Genomic DNA, 13,066 nt, shown 5'->3' with positions numbered 1-13,066 from the left:
GAGATGCTGTGGCATGACCTTGAGAGCGGTTCACACCAGACATCCCAAGAATATTGCTCAACTGAAACATGTAAAATGGCCCCGGAAGAAATGTCAGCAGTTTTACGGGCGCTCAAACAATTGTGCTATTATGTGTTTTTATTTGCGTTATTTGTAGCTTATTTTGTACATAATGTTTCTGCAACCATATCTTACGGCAAAAAAGAGCTTCTGGATATCAGGACATTGATCACTCACCTCGGATTAGACAAAGATTTTTTCTTCAAAAAGCAGGACGCACAGGACATTCTCCTAACATCCGACAAGGCCAACATCCCAGTTATTGGCAAGAGGAAGAGACACAGGTACAGAGGACACAGAACCTGGGCCTCTTAAGGATTCGCAGAAGGCGAGTGGGAAAGCTGCCATTACCGTCAATGTTACTCGCCAACGTGCAATCATTGGACAATAAATTAGACGAGGTACAATCACGAATATCCTACCAATGGGACATCAAAAACTGTAATATCCTATGTTTCACGGAATCGTGGCTGAATGATGACATGGATATTCAGCTAGCGGGATATACGCTGCACTGGCAAGATAGAACAGCACACTATGGTAAGACGAGGGGGGGTGGTCTGTGCATATTTGCAAACAGCACATGGTGCAAGAAATCTAAGGAAGTCTCTAGATTTTGCTCGCCTGAAGTAGAGTATCTTGTGATAAAATTCAGACCACACTACTTGCCTAGAGAGATTTCAGCTATACTTTTCGTGGCTGTTTATTTACCACCACAGACAGATGCTGGCACTAAGACTGCACTCAGTCAGCTGTATAAGGAAATAGGAAATAGGAAAACAGGAAACCGCTCACCCAGAGGCGGCGCTCCTAGTGGCCGGAGACTTTAATGCAGGGAAACTTAAATCAGTTCTACCAAATTTCTATCAAAATGTTAAATGTGCAACCAGAGGGAAAACAATCTAGATCACCTGTACTCCACACACAGAGACGTGTACAAAGGTCTCCCTCGCCCTCCATTTGGTAAATCCGACTACAACTCTATGCTCCTGATTCCTGCTTACAAGCAAAAATTAAAGCAGGAAGCACCAGTGACTCGGTTTATATAAAAGTGGTCAGGTGAAGCAGATGCTAAACTACAGGACTGTTTGCTATCACAGACTGGAACATGTTCCGGGATTCTTCCGATGGCATTTAGGAGTACACCACATCAGTCACTGGCTTTATCAATAAGTGCATCGAGGACGTCGTCCCCACAGTGACTGTACATACATACCCCAACCAGAAGCCATGGATTACAGGCAACATTCGCACTGAGCTAAAGGGTAGAGCTGCCGCTTTCAAGGAGCAGGACTCTAACCCGGAAGCTTTTATGAAATCCTGCTATGCCCTCCAACGAACCATGAAACAGGCAAAGAGTCAATACAAGGCTAAGATTGAATCCTACTACACCGGCTCTGACGCTCATCTTGTGGCAGGGCTTGCAAACTATCACAGACTACAAAGGGAAGCACAGCAGCTTATTTAGATGAGCTAAATCACTTCTATGCTCGCTTCGAGGCAAGCAACACTGAGGCATACATGAAAGCATCAGCTGTTCCGGACGAGTGTGTGATCACGCTCTCCGCAGCCGATGTGAGTAAGACCTTTAAACAGGTCAACATTAACAAGGCTGCGAGGCCAGACGGATTACCAGGATGGGTGCTCCGGGCATGTGCTGACCAACTGGCAAGTGTCTTCACTGACATTTTCAACATGTCCCTGATTGAGTCTGTAATACCAACATGTTTCAAGCAGACCACTATAGTCCCTGTGCCCAATAACACTAAGGCAACCTGCCTAAATGACTAAAGACCCGAAGCACTCACGTCCGTAGCCATGAAGTGCTTTGAAAGGCTGGTAATGGCTCACATCAACACCATTATCCCAGAAACCCTAGACCCACTCCAATTTGCATACCGCCCAAACAGATCCACAGATGATGCAATCTCTATTGCACTCCACACTGCCCTTTCCCATCCGGTGTCAGAGGAAGGCCCTAAAAATTGTCAAAGACCCCAGCCACCCCAGTCATAGACTGTTCTCTCTACTACCACATGGCAATCGGTACCGGAGTGCCAAGTCTAGGACAAAAAGGCTTCTCAAAAGTGTTTACCCCCTAGCCATAACACTCCTGAACAGGCAATAAATGGCTACCCAGACTATTTGCATTGTGTGCCCCCCCCAAACCCCTCTTTTACACTGCTGCTACTCTCTGTCTATCATATATGCATAGTCACTTTAACTAAAGATTCATGTACACACTACCTCAATTGGCCCGACCAACCAGTGCTCCCGCACATTGGCAAACCGGGCTATCTGCACTGTGTCCCGCCACTCGCCAACCCATATTTTACACTACTGTTAATCTCTGTTTATCATATATGCATAGACACTTTAACCATATCTACACGTACATACTACCTCAATCAGCCCGACTAACCGGTGCCTGTATATAGCCTCGCTACTGTTATAGCCTCCCTACTGTATATAGCCTCGCTACTGTTATTTTTCACTGTCTTTTTTACTGTTGTTTTTATTTCTTTACTTACCTATTGTTCACCTAATACCTTTTTTTGCACTGTTGGTTAGAGCCTGTAAGTAAGCATTCCACTGTAAGGTCTACCTGTTGTATTCGGCGCACGTGACAAATAAACTTTGGTTTGATTTGATTTGGTTTTGTAAAGAGGAATGGTCCAAAATTCCTCCTGACCGTTGTGCAGGTCTGATCTGCAACTACAGAAAACGTTTGGTTGAGGTTATTGCTGCCAAAGGAGTGTCAACCAGTTATTAAATTATTAGGGGTTCACATACTCTTCTCACCCGGCACTGTGAATGTTTACACAGTGTGTTCAATAAAGACATGAAAACGTATAATTGTTTGTGTGTTATTAGATTAAGCAGACTTTGTTTGTCTATTGTTGTGACTTATATGAAGATTAGATCAAATTTGATGACCAATTTAAGCAGAAAGGTATTTCCGAAGGGTTCACATACTTTTTCTTGCCACTGTACAACATTATTCATGAACAAAACACTGTGTGTCATGATTTTGTGCATAAAGGAATATAACTTTTCTGAAGATGACAGAAAAAGCATTCCTACCTCTCATTGTGCATCAACATTATTTGAGCATGAGCACGCAGGGCACGCAGGGCAACACTCCGCTATTACCAGGATGCAGGGATGCATAATAACAAATCAACATGCTGTATTAATATATGAACCTGGTGAAATTCACAAAGTATTTTAATTAACAACTGTTACACACACACACACAGACACACACACATTTAATGCCCTCTAAACACAGGCTAACAGGAGGGTTAGGAGGGATGCCCAAAACAATAAATGCCCAAAACAATCACTGTGAACGTTGTTACCCTGGAAACAATCAAATGTATTTCCTTTATCAATATGGAGAAATTGACAGTGGAGTGGGTTAGAGTCTACCATGGACTTCTGACTCCCATGTGCACGATCCTATTGTCAAATAACAAATATAACCCCTAGCGGAATGGCACAATATGTGCATTTTTATGTAAGGCTGTCCTAGTTTTCCACTCCAACAGTAAATGTCATCAGCCCTTGATTTTACAGAAAACCCCAATATTTGTCAAAAATAAAATAAAAAAACACATTAGTCAAGGATCCAAACTTGACAAGGCAGGTGATATTTGTATTGTCTGTGATTTGGAGGAGATGAGCAGGCAGTTAATCCTTCATTAGCCTGTCCTGGTAGAGTATATGGTGCTGTTGAAAACCTGCTATTAGGGTCACTGCAGAGGCGCTACGCTCACACACCCTCTCTTCCTTCCTGTCCTCTCGCATCTAGTCACACTCCCTCCCTCCCTCCCTCGTTTCTCTGTCCTCTGCACCTGGATAGGGGAAGGATGGGGGTGTGAGTGACAGAGAGAGGGAGAGAGCGAGAGTGATGTGTGTGTGTGTGTGTGTGTGTGTGTGTGTGTGTGTGTGTGGATGGGGGGGGGGTACATAATCAACAGGGAGATGGGTGTCAGTGTATCCATTAACTTTTGTTCTCTCTCTCCTAAGAGGATCTGACAGCCTTGTCCATAGGCTCTCTGCTCACCTGCACTGAGTTCTGGATGTCACACTGATTATTGCATCTTCCTTTTATCGAACAGCAAAACATTGTTATGAAACTGATTCAACTAGATCTAGTTGTCACGATGTTCGTAATAAGGGTCGGACCAAGGAGCAGCGTACTTTGAGTTCCACATATGTATTAAAGAATACAGTGAAACTTTAGCAAAGACAAAACAAATAGAGAATAAACTAAACGTGACGACAATGCAGTGCTAACAGGCAACTAAACATAAACAATATCCCATAACCCACAGGTGGATAAAATGCTACTTAAGTATGATCCCCAATTAGAGACAACGATAACCAGCTGCCTCTAATTGGGAATCATACAAATCACCAACATAGAAAATATAAACTAGAACAACCCCCCAGTCACGCCCTGACTTACTCTACCATAGAAAAATGAAGGCTTCTTATGGTCAGGACGTGACAGTACCCCCCCCCCCCCCCCCCTAAAGGTGCGGACTCCGACCGCAAAACCTGAAACACAAAGGGAGGGTTGGGTGGGGTATCTAGTGTCGGTTCTGGTGCAGGGTAAAGTACCCGCTCATCCGCCAGCATCAGGGGCGGCTCTGGTGCGGGTCGAAGAACCCGCTCAGCTCTCGGATCCCCCATCTTTGGTGGTGGCTCTGGTGCGGGCCGAAGAACCTGCTCATCCCGTGGATCCAGCCATGGACCCAGTCTGAACACTGTACCTGGATTGGACCTCGGTGCAGAAGAAGGTTCCTGTCTTGGAGCTGGACTGGACGCCGTACTTGGACTGGACTTTGGCGCAGAGGAAGGCTCCTGCCTTGCAGCTGGACTGGACGCCGTGCTCGGACTGGGCATCGGCGCAGGGGAAGGCTCCTGCCATGGAGCGGGACAGGACGCCGTGCCTGGACTGGGCACCTGCGCAGAGGAAGACTCTGGCCTTGGAGCGGGACTGGACGCCGTGCTAGGACTGGGCATCGGCGCAGGGGAAGGCTCCGACCATGGAGCTGGAGGTTCCGGACCGTCGACCGTCTCAGGAGGTTCCGGACTGTGGACCGTCTCAGGAGGTTCCGGACTGTGGACCGTCTCAGGAGGTTCTGGACTGTGGGCCGGAAGCTCCGAACTGGGAACTGTCGCCGGAGGCTCCGGACTGGGAACTGTCGCCGGAAGCTCTTGACTGGGGATCGTTGCAGGAAGCCTGGTGCGTGGGGCCGGCACTGGTGGTACTGGACTGGGGACACGCACTTCAGGGAGAGTGCGAGGAGCAGGCACAGGACGTACCGGGCTGTGAAGACGTACTGGAGACCTGATGCGTATAGCCGGCATCAATGGTACCGGTTCAATAACACACTTCGACCGGCAAGTGCGAGGAGCTGACACAGGACGTACTTGGCTGTGAAGGCGCACTGGAGACCTGGTGCGTATAGCCGGTATCAATTGTACCGGAACTTTAACACACTTCTCAGGACGAGTACGGGGAGCTGACTCAGGTGGCATCGGACGGCTAACACGCTCCTCAGGGCAAATGCTGTGCATACTATGCCAATCCAATAGCTCTCTCTCATCACTCTCCTCAACTTTCGCCAACCACTCCTCGCTCAATCTGTCCCAATATTCCTCCTCGGTCTCGGACTCACCCCTCAGCGTCGCCGACCACCCCGTGTGCCGACCACCCCGTGTCCCTCCCCCCCAAAAAAGAACAACCCCCCAGTCACGCCCTGACCTACTCTACCATAGAAAAATAAAGTCTTCCTATGGTCAGGACGTGACACTAGTTTCAAAGACATAGATTCGCTTTCCAGGGACACAGATTAAGCACTTTGAGCATGCGTTTTAGGTCAGGACTATATCTGTGTCCGGAAAACCGACTCCTGTATTCATAAAACATTTATGTTTTAAACATTAAACAATAACAAAGTGCCGGCCTGCCTCTGTTTTGGTAAAACGCTGAGGGATGGGCCTGGAGAAATGTAACCACTCTCAAATTCATAGACAGAGCTATGGATGCAAGGACAGACCATCCATAATATCTAAATTATAGTTGTCCACGTTTCGAAGCTATACAGTGTTGGTTTGCGTTTACATTGTGTACAAACATTGGAGTAAAACAAGCGTATATTTTGGGTTCTGATAGAGTTGATCTAAGCTAGTGACGCAATCATAAGTTACATTCTTCACGAATCAATGGGAATATATCATTCATTTATAAGTCCAAAAATCTATGTAGATAAGTCCAAAAATCTAAGGATTCTAGCTTTAAAATTCCATACAGGGAAAACACAGTAAAAAAACATTTTATAACACAAAGTTAAACTTCCAGGGGTAATAATGACATTGGAACATGTACTTTCATGGAAAAGTAACAGCCTACATGAAAAAATACTATAGTATACTGTAGTCTTACTATATACATTTTTTAAAATTGGGAACTTGACTGCCGTATTCACTGTAGTGTTTTTGCTCAGTGTTTTTGCACAAAAACACTACAGTGAATACTGTAGTACTTTCTGTAATGTTTTAGCGGACATTACTGTAGCACAGGGGTTGGAACAGGTTCAGGGAACAGAACCAAATACCGCAAAATTACAAAACTCTGCAGGTATGTGGTTTTATCTATGTAAAATATGTTATGTATAATAAGGAGAGGCTGTACTAATTGTTGTATTCAAAAATCAGTTTGATGCACTATGAGAGAAAGAGGCAACGATTCGCAGAACATATGTGCCCTACAAATGTTTTATTTTCTTTTGGATGCAGATGCAGGATGCAGAGTGAATTCTGCTTGATTAAAACTATCTGATCTCCAAAGTCCATGTCTAGAGTCTCAATCAACCACACACAACGCAGAGTTACAGCGGTGCAGTACAGCACCGGTTACATTGGTGCCGTGACCCAGATTCATCGTTGATTGACGTCAACTCAATCACCGCGGTGCTGCTGCTCTAGAGACTAATTACATCATTGAGGTACTCTTGCCGCCTTGTGGCAAAAAGCGGAACTGCAGTCTTTTCTTTCCTGTTAATTTTTTTTATGACAACGATGTATTGAGATCGCTGTTTATAGTTAACTAACATAGAAGTGTGTTCATCAACAGACATTTTAACGTAACATTAGTAGTTTAGTGGCATGGCATCTTATAACGGTGATGAACCCAAATTCACTGCTGGGAGGGGGAGGTTTTTCTCATACTCTGATCAAACCCCTGTAAAGCGTGTAGGTGCAGTAGGTTCCCCCATGTTTTGCTCCACAACAAATGTGGATGAAAGCCCTTCATCTAGTGTTAATCCAAACGCCCCTGTAGATGGTCTAGCTGAGCTGGTCACTCAGCTAGCCTGGGAAATAGGGAGCTCCATTAGGGAAGAACTACAGAGGGGCAGGTCCAGTACTTATGAGCCACAAGTAAGTACAGAGAAGATAAGTGATCATCATTCAGAGTCAATAGGATATGTAGACCTCAGTAAAATGAAGTTCATCATGCAATCAGACATGAAGGAACCTCCTACATATAGAGGAGATGGTACAGACAAATGCTCCATTCATGAATGGGAGGAGTTGATGAGAATATACTTGAGGAGGAAGGGATGTCCTGTTGGGGAACAATCAGATGAGATGATTAGTCGATTATCTGGCAAAGCAAGAGACATGGTAAAGATACATTTACGCAATGAGACAACTGTTGATCCTACAGAGAAGCCAGAGATTGTATTTGACATTCTGAAACAGAATTTCAGCGAATTGGCCTAGTCATGCATGCCTTTGTCTGATTTTTACAATACTAAACCTGTACCCGGAGAGGCTGTCATGGAGTATTGGGTTCGATTGAACAAGGCCGTAGATGTCGCTGACGAGGGCTTTAAGAGACAAGGTAAGAAGATTGACAGCTCCAACTCCGATGTCGTTAGGATGTTTGTAACATACTGCCCTGACCCCAAACTGGCAGCAGTATTCCAATACAAGTCTGCTGAGAAATGGACTACTAGTGAAGTACAGGAGAGAATCTACGAACATGAACGCCGCAGGAAGGCCACCATGTGTTAATCTACCGCTGTATCCTCAAAGCAAGTAACAGTACATCCCTAGATAACTCTGTTTGAAGGCGGGGTCAATGCTGGTGCGTGCAGTGACACTTCTCTCACATCAAGCGCCAAACAAGATGGGCAGAGTGCAAGTATCGAGAGACTCATTCACCTGCTTGAACGTACCTTAGAGAAGAGCATACCACCCATTATGGTTTCACAGACACAGGCCAAGGCACCATCTTTCCCCGCCCAGCCCTTCAGGCGTAGGGAATGCAGGGTTTGTGGCTCAACAGATCACTCCACTGTGATGCACTGTAGACATGAGAACCTGTGCCTCTGGTGCTTTTCCCCAGATCACTGGAAGTCAAATTGTCCAAAACAGGGGGAACGCTATGGTGGTGAGAGACGCCCACCACAACAGCAGAGAAACTCACCACCACAGCAGCAACCGTTAAACTGACACGCCCACAGGTGAAGGGGGGAAATGTGGGTGTTCAACTGTCTACCCCCAAGAAAGAATCTGATGATCTCGAGAAAACGTATGAGATTTTGTGCTCTGATGCGAAAGAAGGAGAGACAATTGTTATGTTAGGTTCACAAGAGGTTGAGGCTTTTTCAGATTTGTTTTACACCTCTGTGTTTGTACATGGGAAAGTGCAGCTTAAGGGCATGCTTGACACTGGGTCTATGGCCTGTACATTGAGTGAACATGCGGAGCAGAGACTTTTGGAAGCAAATCAAAATCAAATCAAATTTTATTTGTCACATACACATGGTTAGCAGATGTTAATGCGAGTGTAGCGAAATGCTTGTGCTTCTAGTTCCGACAATGCAGTAATAACCAACAAGTAATCTAACCTAACAATTCCACAACTACTACCTTATACACACAAGTGTAAAGGGATAAAGAATATGTACATAAAGATATATGAATGAGTGATGGTACAGAACGGCATAGGCAAGATGCAGTAGATGGTATAGTGTACAGTCTATACATATGAAATGAGTAATGTAGGGTATGTAAACATAAAGTGGCATATTTTAAAGTGGCTAGTGATACATGTATTACATAAAGATGGCAAGATGCAGTGGATGATATACAGTACAGTATATACATATACATATGAGATGAGTAATGTAGGGTATGTAAACATTATATTAAGTGGCATTGTTTAAAGTGGCTAGTGATACATTTTTACATAATTTCCATCAATTCCCATTATTAAGTGGCTGGAGTTGAGTCAGTATGTTGGCAGCGGCCACAAAATGTTAGTGGTGGCTGTTTAACAGTCTGATGGCCTTGAGATAGAAGCTGTTTTTCAGTCTCTCGGTCCCTGCTTTGATGCACCTGTACTGACCTCGCCTTCTGGATGATAGCGGGGTGAACAGGCAGTGGCTCGGGTGGTTGTTGTCCTTGATGATCTTTATGGCCTTCCTGTGACATCGGGTGGTGTAGGTGTCCTGCAGGGCAGGTAGTTTGCCCCCGGTGATGCGTTGTGCAGACCTCACTACCCTCTGGAGAGCCTTACGGTTGTGGGCGGAGCAGTTGCCGTACCAGGCGGTGATACAGCCCGACAGGATGCTCTCGTTTGTGCATCTGTAGAAGTTTGTGAGTGCTTTTGGTGACAAGCCGAATTTCTTCAGCCTCCTGAGGTTGAAGAGGCGCTGCTGCGCCTTCTTCACAACGCTGTCTGTGTGGGTGGACCAATTCAGTTTGTCCGTGATGTGTACACCGAGGAACTTAAAACTTTCCACCTTCTCCACTACTGTCCCGTCGATGTGGATAGGGGGGTGCTCCCTCTGCTGTTTCCTGAAGTCCACAATCATCTCCTTTGTTTTGTTGACGTTGAGTGTGAGGTTATTTTCCTGACACCACACTCCGAGGGCCCTCACCTCCTCCCTGTAGGCCGTCTCGTCGTTGTTGGTAATCAAGCCTACCACTGTAGTGTCGTCCGCAAACTTGATGATTGAGTTGGAGGCGTGCATGGCCACGCAGTCGTGGGTGAACAGGGAGTACAGGAGAGGGCTCAGAACGCACCCTTGTGGGGCCCCAGTGTTGAGGATCAGCGGGGTGGAGATGTTGTTACCTACCCTCACCACCTGGGGGCGGCCCGTCAGGAAGTCCAGGACCCAGTTGCACAGGGCGGGGTCGAGACCCAGGGTCTCGAGCTTGATGACGAGTTTGGAGGGTACTATGGTGTTAAATGCTGAGCTGTAGTCGATGAACAGCATTCTCACATAGGTATTCCTCTTGTCCAGATGGGTTAGGGCAGTGTGCAGTGTGGTTGCGATTGCGTCGTCTGTGGACCTATTGGGTCGGTAAGCAAATTGGAGTGGGTCTAGGGTGTCAGGTAGGGTGGAGGTGATATGGTCCTTGACTAGTCTCTCAAAGCACTTCATGATGATGGAAGTGAGTGCTACGGGGCGGTAGTCGTTTAGCTCAGTTACCTTAGCTTTCTTGGGAACAGGAACAATGGTGGCCCTCTTGAAGCATGTGGGAACAGCAGACTGGGATAAGGATTTATTGAATATGTCCTTAAACACACCAGCCAGCTGGTCTGCGCATGCTCTGAGGACGCGGCTGGGAATGCCGTCTGGGCCTGCAGCCTTGCGAGGGTTAACACGTTTAAATGTTTTACTCACCTCGGCTGCAGTGAAGGAGAGCCCGTAGGTTTTGGTAGCGGGCCGTGTCAGTGGCACTGTATTGTCCTCAAAGCGAGCAAAAAAGTTATTTAGTCTGTCTGGGAGCAAGACATCCTGGTCCGCGACAGGGCTGGTTTTCTTTTTGTAATCCGTGATTGACTGTAGACCCTGCCACATACCTCTTGTGTCTGAGCTGTTGAATTGCGACTCTACTTTGTCTCTATACTGGGACTTAGCTTGTTTGATTGCCTTGCGGAGGGAATAGCTACACTGTTTGTATTCGGTTATGTTTCCGGTCACCTTGCCCTGGTTAAAAGCAGTGGTTCGCGCTTTCAGTTTCACGCGAATGCTGCCATCAATCCACGGTTTCTGATTTGGGAATGTTTTAATCGTTGCTGTGGGTACGACATCGTCAATGCACTTTCTAATAAACTCGCTCACCGAATCAGCATATTCGTCAATGTTGTTGTTGGACGCAATGCGGAACATATCCCAATTCACGTGATCGAAGCAGTCTTGAAGCGTGGAATCAGATTGGTCGGACCAGCGTTGAACAGACCTGAGCGCGGGAGCTTGCTGTTTTAGTTTCTGTTTGTAGGCTGGAAGCAACAAAATGGAGTCGTGGTCAGCTTTTCCGAAAGGAGGGCGGGGGAGGGCCTTATATGCGTCGCGGAAGTTAGTATAACAATGATCCAAGGTTTTACCAGCCCTGGTAGCACAATCGATATGCTGATAGAATTTAGGGAGTTTTGTTTTCAGATTAGCCTTGTTAAAATCCCCAGCTACGATGAATGCAGCCTCAGAGTGTGTGGTTTCCAGTTTACAAAGAGTCAGATAAAGTTGGTTCAGGGCCATCGATGTGTCTGCTTGGGGGGGAATATATACGGCTGTGATTATAATCGAAGAGAATTCCCTTGGTAGATAATGCGGTCGACATTTGATTGTGAGGAATTCTAAATCTGGTGAACAGAATGACTTCAGTTCCTGTATGTTGTTATGATCACACCACGTCTCGTTGATCATAAGGCATACACCCCCGCCCCTCTTCTTACCAGAAAGATGTTTGTTTCTGTCGGCGCGATGCGTGAAGAAACCAGCTGGCTGCACCGACTCCGTTAGCGTCCCTCGAGTGAGCCATGTTTCCGTGAAGCAAAGAACGTTACAATCCCTGATGTCTCTCTGGAATGTTACCCGTGCTCGGATTTCATCAACCTTATTGTCAAGAGACTGGACATTGGCGAGTAGTATGCTAGGGAGTGGAGCGCGATGTGCCCGTCTCCGAAGCCTGACCAGGAGACCGCCTCGTTTGCCCCTTTTACGGCGTCGTTGTTTAGGGTCACCTGCTGGGATCAGATCCATTGTATTGGGTGGAAGGCAAAACACAGGATCCGCTTCGGGAGAGATATATTCCTGGTTGTAACGATGGTGAGTTGACGTTGCTCTTATATTCAGTAGTTCCTCCCGACTATGTAATGAAACCTAAGATTACCTGGGGTACCAATGTAAGGAATAACACATAAAACAACAAAATACTGCATAGTTTCCTAGGAACGCGAAGCGAGGCGGCCATCTCGGTCGGCGCCGGAAGTACACAGGTCCCCTTCCTCAGCATTATCAGCCTCCTACAGAGTTAGTGTTAGTGGGGTGTGGGGGGAAGAAGACCTCAACAAAGTGTTTCTATGATTTGGAGATGCAAATCTATGGGATTGATGTTAAAGTGCCCACCCTGGTTGTTCCTGGACAGCGTGATGATCTCATCCTGGGATCGAATGTCATTAAGCATCTATTGCATGAGATGAAAGGCACTGACGAATACTGGAAGCTCGTCAACAACATGGATGGCCAGACCCACTCACCAGAGGGTGAGCAGTTTCTGCAGATGATGACAAGTGTCACAAGATGGAAGGGACAGCAAGTCGATGGCAAGATTAGGACAGTGAAGCTCACTCAAGCTGTGACTGTTTCGCCCAAGACTGAACACTTAGTTTGGGGTAAACTTCCAAAAAATGTGGCATTGTCTCCAGGCAGCACTGTAATAGTTGAGCCTACCAGGTCAAAGGTCATGCCCAGAAACATACTCGTGGGTAGAGTTATTACACCCATGTGGGGAGATGGCTGGGTCCCTTTAAAGGTAGTAAACTGTTCTGACAAACATCTCATCCTAAGACGTAACATGAAGCTGGCCGATGTGTCTACATGCTTGGCTGTTGAGGATGCAACAATCTTTCAGGGCCTTCATGAAGTGAGGAAACCCCCAATGGAACAGAAGCAGGATGACAATGGCTGCC

Source organism: Salvelinus namaycush, chromosome 15 (genome assembly GCF_016432855.1).
Source record: "Salvelinus namaycush isolate Seneca chromosome 15, SaNama_1.0, whole genome shotgun sequence".
NCBI lineage: Eukaryota > Metazoa > Chordata > Actinopteri > Salmoniformes > Salmonidae > Salvelinus > Salvelinus namaycush.
The sequence above is the reverse complement of the archived record's forward strand: the minus strand, read 5'-3'. Positions refer to the sequence as shown.